A 10,587-nucleotide genomic window follows, 5' to 3' on the forward strand; every position below is an offset into this window, starting at 1 on the left:
GAGTATAATCGGCTGTCCTTGGTATAGCCATGGTCCCCCTTCAATCACATCTTCCATATCAATGACAGTTTTGAACTGAAAGAAGAAAAAACCATTAGTAGTCGTTGTAACCTCACGAAGTGTTGGCCAAATCGAGTGGGCAAATTCCGTAAATTGATAATAATATGGTCGTTTCCCCATAAAGTATCCAACTACTATAGATTTCCACCGTCTAGCCCCATCTCGTACTGTGTCTAATGTAGGGCGACCACGACTTCCCCATTCTGCATCGTTGGGGCAATATATGAAGTGTTTTCCGGGATGAGTTGTTAAATGCTTGGGAAATTTTATCGTCAACAATCGTTTTCGTATTTGCGTGTAGTGGAATTTTTCCAATAAACAATCCCGTTGGAGTTGCATTCACATGTGAATTAATAGAATTGAAATTCGCCACATCATGTATAATCTTGTTTTCCACGTCATCAATTCCAGCATTCAAAGAAGTGTTGTTATCATTTCCAGCATTCAAAATAGTGATGTCATCCTTGATAGTACTAGTGATGTCACCCATGACATCATGTATTACATCAGCCCTATCCATGACATCATGCATGACATCACCCCTTCCCTTGACATCATGCATGACATCAGCCCTGTTCATGACATCATGCATGACATCATCCCTTGCTGCAGATTTTTCCGGCGCCATACCGTCCATCTGATCGCCGGCGACTCATCTTTTCCGTCCAAAACTGCACTGTTCATAGTCGGAGTATGACCATAGGCTGGCGGCGCCTAGTTCGTCGGAGAAGATGAACCAGCAGCCGCGAAAATTCGTTTTCTGGGCAAGTTACCTCTAGACGCCGGTAAATCTGAGGTCTGCTGTCGCGATGTAGTTATCATCCCTCTGTTTTCCGATGTAGAGACTGTTCTCACTGGTTTCACACGCCTCAAAGCCCGACGCAGGCTAGCCGCCATCGGTGGAGCTTCACCCAAATCTGTGAGTGAGTGCGACTTCGAACGAAATCTCTTCGTCCATTTAGATTTGAGTTCTCTCAATGCCATAATAGCGTTTTTGTCTCCTTCGTCAATTATAGCATGTGCCAGTCTCAAGAACTCATCAAGATTGAAAGGTTCTTCCTCAAGTCCGCCATTGTTGGAAGATGAAGGTCGAAACCCTAATTTTGGCGGCGCCTCTAATGTCAACGGTTCAGTGCTTAAGATCGTGTTTCTTTCCTTCAGAACTGTTTCTGCTATCTCTACAGACCCATCGTTCTCATTAATGGTCGGAGAGATGTGAGAACCCGGCGAAATATTGATGCACGACCTTTCATTTCCGGAAAACCCTAAAAATGGTGTATGAGTTTCTTTTCTTTTGGGGAAATGTAAGTTTCATTAAAAAAATAGGTAAAGAGTACAAAGTACAACAATCAAATGGTGGTACCCCCAACAGACCAAGGGATACGCCAAATTCTATAGAGTGCACATGTACTAATAGAACTGGAAAGATTAATACTAATTATCCTCTGTCTAACGTCTTCAATGATGCAAGTAGCTAATACAGCTTCCGGCCGATGGGTGTGCTCAAATCGTCTCAAATTCCTCTCTCGCCATATATGGTATATGCATGCACCAAGTAATGCTCGATAAGCAACATTAACAATATGCTTCCCCCTCCACTTCCTCGATGCCCATTCCACGTCTCTTGTCCACTCACGATTGGGCCAAGCAAATCGGATATGATGTCGTATAGCTGCAAGGCATCGTCTGCTATATCGACATCGGAAGAACATGTGAGTGTGTGTCTCCGCTGCACCCTCGTCACAGAGAATACATCCCCCTAGATGCGTCATCCATGGTTTATCAGTTGTCGGTAGCTTCTCCTGAATTGCTAACCAAAGAATGAAGTTATGACGGGGAATCTTCAAAGAACCCGAAAGTAGTGAAGACCATCCTACTTTCGGTCCAGGTGAACAAAAAAGTCTATATAGGGATTGTGTAGTAGGTCGTCCCTCTGAAAACCGCCAGTTGATCCTGTCATCCCCTCCATGAATCCGGGGTAACATGTAGATAATCTCCATACATTCCAAATCGGTAATGAAGGGCCACTGCCATTGCCCCTCATTAATGACAACTTGTAGTTTGGCGGATTCATCAAGTCCTAAGAGGCTCGGTCCCCTTGAGAATCTAGCAATAAGTGGACCCAAGTGGTGCCACGGGTCCTTCCACAAGTAGAATGACCTCCCCTCTCCAATAAGAAACTCTGTCATAGGTAGTATAGAGCTGCGAAGTCGGAGCAGTTTTCGCCATCCCCATGATCCTCCCTTCTCATTAATTGTCCAAATAGAAGTGTTGTGCAATCGTGTCTGCTTCAACCATTCAACCCATACAGATGTTCGGTCACATCTAATAACATCACATAACTTCTTTGCTATTAACATCTTAGTGGGTGTATGCTTTGTAACGAGGAGGCATTGGAGACACATAGCCACCTTTTCTTCCAATGCCGTTTCAGTAGATTATGCCTTGCAGTTGTTCGGCGGATTATTCGAGTCCCTTGGCCTAACCGGGAATGGGCAAGGGACGTTGAATGGGCAACACGAAAATGGAGAGGGAAGCATATTATTAATACAGCCTATCGAGCACTACTTGGATCACTCGTCTACCATATATGGCGAGAAAGAAACTTGAGACGATTGAGCATCAATTTTCAATAGAAGTGGTTGACAATCGGATATAGACAATCTAGAAGACAGTAGAGGGAGACCCAAGTACCTCATTGGTAGCTGGCCCTCTTGGAAGCCCATAATTGTTAAAATCTGATCCTTCCAACCTTGTGCCGATCGAGAGATAATGACATGTCTTTTTTGTACATTCAGCCGAAGTCCCGACCATTCTGCAAATTGGTACAACCCCCTCTTGAGGGTCCTGAGTGAATTCAAGTCAGCTCTACAGAAAAGCAGGAGATCGTCTGCGAATCCCAACTGGAAGACTTTGGCCGGCTCACATTTCCAGTGATAAGAGAATTGCAAATCCTACTCAATAAGTTGCAATAATCCCAAATGCAAGACTTCCATAACGAGAACAAAGAGATAGGGCGATAGAGGGTCTCCCTGTCTTAATCCACGTGCTCCTACAAAGAAACCGTGAGGGTTTCCATTAAGACCAATCGAAAAAGCCGCCGTCGTTACACACTCCTCAATCCACCTGGTGAACGTTTGGGGGAATCCAAATAGTTGCAAGACCGCAAGTAGGAAATCCCACTGTACAGTATCATATGCCTTCCTGATATCGACTTTTAGGGTACAACGAGGTGGAAGCCTCACCTGGTTGTATCCCGTGACTAGTTCCTGTGCCAACAAAATGTTGTCCCCAATGCTACGCCTTGGGATAAACGCTCCCTGACAGGGACTAATAATCTTGTCCAGAACCACACTCAACCGCTGGACAAGTAATTTCTTGTCCAGAACCACACTCAACCGCTGGACAAGTAATTTCGCAATAATTTTGTATAACACATTACAGCATAAAATTGGCCTAAAATCACCAACAGTCATAGGAGTGTGTACCTTTGGGATTAGTGCCAAAAGAGTGGAGTTGACTTGTTTGAGTAGTTTACCGGTACTAAAGAATTCCAGTACCGCCTTTGTAACTTCCTGTCCCACCACTGGCCAGGCTGCTTTAAAGAATCCTAATAAGTATCCATCAAGTCCCGGGGCCTTGTCATCTGCAATGTCAAATACTGCTTGCTTCACATCATCCGGTGTAAACGCCAATATAAGATGGCCAGCCTCTTCATTAGAAAGAATATGTCTTGCCCACAGTCTGAGAAAGCCAATATCTAGCGTCATCTGACGTCTGTTACCGCCCAAGAGATTTTGATAGTAACAGACAAATTCATTGAGAATCTCTTCTGGTTCAGTGTGGATGGCCCCGTTGTCATCATTAATCTGTAGTATCCTCCTTGCCACCCTTCTCTTGGAAATTTTATGAAAGAAAATTCGGGAGCATTAGTCACCCCCCTTCATCCACTGCATCTTGGCTCGCTGTTGCAGCATGATTTGTTCCAGTTTTGCCGCTTTTGCATAAACCAGGCGGCAACAGTGTTCTAACAGTAGAAAGGCCTCATTCTGTCTATCTGAACTGACCAGCTGTTGTGCCTCATCTAGAAAGCCTTTAGCTAATTGAACGTTTATAGTCAAATCCCCCTTCTTCCTCCTTTGTTCTCTGAAGACCGGCTTCAATGCTTTAAGCGTGTTACCGTAAACATAGGCACCCCAACGGTTGTATTCTGCCAGATATTCTACACAATGGGGATAAATTCACGTAAACATACCTCCTGTTTGGTTTTGCCTGTCCCCATGCAGTAGAAGCGGCGAGTGGTCAGAAGTCCGCGATAAAAGGCAATGATAACATGAGGAAGGGAACCTCGCAAGCCATCTATCATTAATAAGGATTCGATCTAATCTCTTCCATAGACTCTGCGAGTTCGTGCTGCAGTTATGCCAAGTATACCATTCCCCCTGCATAGGCAGGGGTATTAACTCGGCCTCCTGAATACCAACATTGAATTCTTCCATGGCCATCCTTATATCCCCAGAAGCTCCACACACCTCATTCATTTCTCGGACCGCGTTGAAATCCCCCCCCCACCAGCCAGGGCTCATCCGAGTGCTCTCGAGCTAATATTTCCAAGGTATTCCATAAACTTCTGCGATCAATCATCTCAGAGGCACCATAAACAATAGTGATTATGAGGGATTCACTATCTGCCCTATGAGTGACACGACAGTGCATAAATTGGTTCCCCAAGTCAAGAATATGAACGTCCACAACATTATCATCCCATGCTACCCAAATACGGTTACCCACAGTTGCATAATCAACAAACCATTTCCAATGAGGAAGCAAAAAAGACTGAATATGCATGACGTTGTTAATACGCACACGAGTTTCTAAGATGCCCATAAAATCTAACCTATATTCCGAGATAAGGTCCTTTAATGCGAGCTGATGGCCTCTCCTATTCAGCCCCCGGACATTCCACACCGCGAGATTCAACATGGATCACTACTAGAGGGGCTGCATGTGTTAGGACCCCTAGTGTTCTCATCTGCGTCGTCCAGTGAGTTCAGAGCATCAAAAGGATTAAAAGTAACCACTTCCTTACCCTTCTCTTTCTGCGATGAGGTGTAGCGTTTATTCTGTTTTGTACCTTCATCTCCTTTCACTTTATCCTCCGCCTCAACCACAGTCTTATGTTTCTTTACTCTCTCCTCGGGGGCTGGTGGAGGGGGGACATTGGCTTTTGGAACATACACTTTCACCGGGGGCTTTGTCTATTTCTGAGGGTTGATCAACGAACACTCCTTCGCCGAGTGACCCAACGTCATGCATCCTGTGCATTTAGGCGGAAGCCATTCATATTCAATATCAACCTTGCATGGGGTTTCCCCACCATCTTCATCTGGCGTCATTATGATAATATGTTTTTCTATTTTCTGAGTAACATCAATCATCACACATACACGAGCAAAGTCCAGTCTCGTGCATGCCCTCGTTATCGCATCAGGGTATAGTGGCTTACCCACACCGCTAGCTACAGTACTCAATCCTTTCGTCGTCCAGAATTCCAATGGAAGGTGTCGCAGTTTTATCCAGACAGACACTTGAGTATGCTTCAACTTTCTCATAGCCATACCCGGTTCCCACTTTTGCAATACGATTGATTGTCCGTGAAATAGCCATGGCCCCCCTTCTATGACCTCCTCCATATCAATTTCCGTTTTAAATTGGAAGAGGCCCCCCTTCTATGACCTCCTCCATATCAATTTCCGTTTTAAATTGGAAGAAAAAGAAACCATTAGCCGTGGCTGTGACCTCTCGTAGCGCCGGCCAACTCGAATGGGCAAACTCCTTTAAGTGGTGGTAGTACGGCCGCTTTCCCATAAAGTATCCCACCGCCGTAGATTTCCATCGTTTGGATCCGTCTCGCACAGTATCAAGTGACGGACGAACAACAACCTCCCCATTTTGCTTCGTTGGGGCAATGAAAGATAGCGCTTTCCGGGTCGAATTGTAGAAAGCATCAGCAATTTTATCATTAACAATCCCATTAGAACCAGTGTGAAGCGGAATGTTCCCAATAAACAAAGGAGCGGGTGCCAATTTTTTAGCCAAATTATTGGTTTTTTCCCCCATAAAATTGATGATGTCAGCCCTAGGATTGATGACATCAGCAGTTGTGTATGCAGTGACATCATCAGATGTGTAAGCAATGACATCAGCCCTAGCATCATGGATGACATCAGCCCTAGCATCATGGATGATATCAGCCCTAGCATCATGTATGACATCAGCCCTTGCATCATGGATGACCTCAGCCCTTGCATCATAGATGACATCAGCCCTACTAGGGCTGATGTCAGCCACCCTCTCTTTTTCCACCTCAGCATCCTCGTCACCAACCTCCGCCGCCACATCAGCTCCAGTAGTATCCACATAGACGTCCACGTCCTCGTTCCGGCACACGTCACCGGTCGCCGGCGAAGGCTCCGTCCACTCACCCAGCTGCCGGAAAAGCGCGCCAGGGATTCTAGCAGCTGCGGACTCATTCCCAGCAGCTTTCCGACCACCAAGAATGGCCGGACGACAAGAGAAGTGTCCGTTTCGGCCCGTCGCCGTCGTAGGAACACGAACGGTCACCGTCGCAGGGAGCGGGAGCGTCGCCGGTGCCTTGCCACCATTTTTTACCGTTGTGTGCTCTGGATCTGGTGGGATAGGGCAGCGCACAGCCTTGCGAAGGCCACCGGTCGCTGGTCGGTCGCGGCCGCGCTCCACCATCTTCGTTTGCCGCGGCTTGGCGTCGTCTCCAAAAAGCATTTGCCATCGGGTTTTAAGCTCGTTCAGAGCAGCCATGGCTGCCTCATCTCCATGGTCAATGACACGGTTGGCAAGATTCAGAAATTCATGCAGATTGAACGAAGAAGACGACGATCCGCCATGGACGCCTTTCAACCGTCGGATCTGAAATCGCAGTTTCAGCTCCCAAACTCCCTCCTTTCTCCGTCGAACGCCCATCTAAGCCCAAAGGAACACTTAGTCTACCCTCAGTCGGCGGAAAAACGGCCGTTGCAGCCGGCGATGAAGGTCCCGACTTCTCGTCTTCTACACGCACAGCTGGGTTTTCCCTTCGTCCATGGTTGTTCTTCTTTCGCCGGCCGGTCACTGTTCTGTCTCCGTCGCAATCTGCCAGAGCCTCGCCGGCAGTCTCCCCGTCGCCGGCCGGAAGTGAGGAAGATGAAGAATGAGAATTTGGGGGGTCCATTTTTGAGAGAGAATTTTTTGTGTCTGAGTTTCAGATCTAGTTTTCGCCCCCAAAACTCGTTCTGTCACCAATAGATCCTTATTGTTTACCCCCAAATCACTTTCAGACGTCTGCATCTTCTCCAGCGCCGGTGAAATTTCAAATTTTCTGGTCAAAAACCCAAGATCCGATTCTGCAATTTTTTCGCTGGAAAAATGATTTATTCCGTCACCGTCCCTTCTCAAAACGGCCAACCAGTTTCCCTTCATCCCCCTCGGCCGGCGAATCATCTTCCTCCTCCACCTGTTTGGCGATTTGCATAGAAGAGACATTAGTGTGTGTCTTTGATGGTGTAGTGGTGTGTGTAGTAGAGAGAAAATTTTTAGTGAGAGAATTTTTGTATTCCATTTTTTCATTCATTACCAAAACTTACGTTTGGGTCAAGTTTCCTCGTAATCTAAGAACGTTCAAAATTTAGTTGTTTTGCACGGTTTAATTAAAGCAAGTTTGTTTTCTTTTTTTACAAATTTGTAGTTATTATTAAGCTTAGTAAATTTACCACATTAATTCTTGGGTCTAGACCAACGTTTTGGTCATGTTTCGACGAATTATGAGAACGTTCAAAATTTAGATGTTTTGCGCGGTTTTAATAGAGCAAGTTTGTTTCCCTTTTATACAAACATGTAGTTATTATTGAGCTTACCAAATTTAAATTGCTTTCATTGAAAGTTGAACTCTAGACCTCCCGCTTACTAAACGAGTGCTCTAACCAACTGAGCTATGAAAGCTCATAAGCTTAGCAAATTTACCACATAAATTCTTGGGTCTAGACCAACGTTTGGGTCAAGTTTCGTCGGATTTTGAGAACGTTCAAATTTAGCTATTTTGCGCAGTTTTTTTTTTTTTTTTTGGGTAAAAGTAAGTTTCATTGAGTAAAAATGGTACAGTACAACAATATGGTCCCAAATGGTTTATCCCTCGACAGGCTAAGGGATTTGCCAAAATCGAAATAAAGCACGTGTACTGACTGATCTAGCGAGTGAGATGCTATGAATTCGCTGTCTAATGTCCTCAATGATTAGTAATGCTATGGTAGTAGGCGTCCTCTCGGTGTGATCGAATCGTCTCCGGTTTCTTTCCTTCCAAATGTGGTATACACATGCTGCAAGTAGTGCTCTATAAGACATGTTGATTATGTGTTTACCCCTCCATCTCTGTGAAGCCCATGTAATGTCATCTTTCCACTCTCTATTGGGCCATAAGAATCGTATCGTTCTTCGAATTTTCGTGAGACATCTTCGACTAAATCTGCATTGGAAGAATAAATGTGCATGTGTCTCTATCAGTCCTTCATTGCATAGGATACATGGGCCAAGGTGAGCAAGCCATGGTTTGTCTGTCGTAGCACTTTTCTTGGATGGCAAGCCATAGAATAAATATGTGGCGTGGGATTTTGAGTGATCCCGAAGTAGTGAAGACCAGCCTACTTTCGGTCCTGGTGGGTCAAATAACTCATAGATAGCCTGTGCTGTTGGTCCCTACTTTCGGTCCTGGTGGGTCAAATAACTCATAGATAGCCTGTGCTGTTGGTCGATCATTCTCAAATCTTCAAATTATACGGTTTTCCCCTCCAAAAATAGTGGGTAGTACATGTGTGATCTCCAAACACTCAATTTCCGTGATAAGGGGCCACTGCCATACTCCTTCATGAATCACCGTGCTTAGTCTGGATGACTCATCTAGTCCAAGAATCCTCGGTCCTCGTGGGAAGGTGTCACAAAGAGGGCCAAGGTGGTGCCATGGATCCTGCCACAAGAAGAAATTCCTCCCATCTCCAATACGGTAGTCTACCATGGTTCGGAGAAACATCCGTAATCGAAGGATTTTTCTCCATCCCCATGAGCCGCCATGGTCCGTAATCGTCCATATAGAGGTGTGTTGTAGGCGTCCCTGGTACAGCCACTCAACCCAAATCGATGTCTTGTCGCATCTAATGACATCACATAGTTTTTTTGTCATCAATGCACGGTTCAAGGTACTGATATCCTTGAATCCAAGTCCTCCCTCCTCCTTAGGTCGGCATATATCTTTCCACGCAACCTTGGCATATCCACTATTCGTCGTTCACTTCCACAAGAAAGCTCGCAACCTTTTCTCAATTTCATTAATAACTTTCTTTGGTAATATAAATGTCGATGCCCAGTAAATACTCAGTGATATAAGTGCAGATTTAATAATTTGTACTCTACCAACATAAGATATAGTGGTACCTTCCCATCCAGCGATCCGTTTGTCAATCTTCAGTAATAGTGGACGGCAATCTACAATAGTTAGTCGAGACGATATAAGTGGTACCCCCAGATACCTCATTGGAAGAACCCCCTTCCTGAAATCCGAGTAGTGCCAACATCTCCTCACGCAATGCTTTTTTTTTTTTTTGGTAAATGTAATTTTCATTAAGTAAAAAATGGTACAGTACAACAAACTGATCATCAGGTGGTTTCTCCCTCGACAGGCTAAGGGATACACCATAGTCTATACAAAGCTCGTGTATTGACAGAACTAGCTAATGAAATACTAATGATCCGTTGCCTGACATCATCAACTATCAATAGCGCCATGGTGCTCGGATTCCTCTCTCTTTGCTCAAAACGTCTCAGGTTTCTCTCCCTCCAAATGTGGTAAACAGAAGATGCTAGTAGTGCTCGATAAGCTATGTTAACGATGTGCTTATCCCTTCATCTGCGAGAATCCCACTCAATGTCGTTCGCCCAGTCTCTATTGGGCCAGTGAAATCGTATCTTTCTCCGGATTGCTGTGAGACACTGTCGGCTAAATCTGCACTGGAAGAAGAGGTGTGAAAGTGTCTCTGTTGGCCCCTCGTTACAAAGTATGCAATCGCCAAAGTGAGATAACCATGGTTTGTCTGTCGTAGGCAGCTTGCCAAGAATAGCAAGCCATAGGATGAATAAGTAACGTGGAATCTCCTCACGCAATGCTTGCGCTGAGCGTGATATAATCAAGTGGCTTTTCTGTACGTTCAGTCTAAGACCCGACCATTCGGCAAAACGATCCAGGCCTGCTTTAAAGATTCTTAGAGAGTCCATATCAGCACGGCAAAATAATATCACATCATCAGCAAACCCCAACTGAAATATCCTGGCTGCCTCGCATTTCCAATGATAGGAAAATATCTCCTCCAGATCAATCAACTGTAGGAAACCCAAGTGTAGGACTACCATCACAAGCACAAATAGGTAGGGTGATAAAGGGTCACCCTGCCGAAGTCCTCTGGCTCCTTG

General features: G+C 45.2%; 1 non-coding gene across 1 annotated transcript; it reads right to left on the bottom strand.

Annotated features, from left to right (window-relative positions):
* Positions 8,000-8,073, bottom strand: TRNAT-AGU. Its single transcript has one exon. It is a non-coding gene; the product is annotated as a tRNA-Thr (tRNA).

This window comes from Sesamum indicum, linkage group LG3 (genome assembly GCF_000512975.1).
Source record: "Sesamum indicum cultivar Zhongzhi No. 13 linkage group LG3, S_indicum_v1.0, whole genome shotgun sequence".
NCBI lineage: Eukaryota > Viridiplantae > Streptophyta > Magnoliopsida > Lamiales > Pedaliaceae > Sesamum > Sesamum indicum.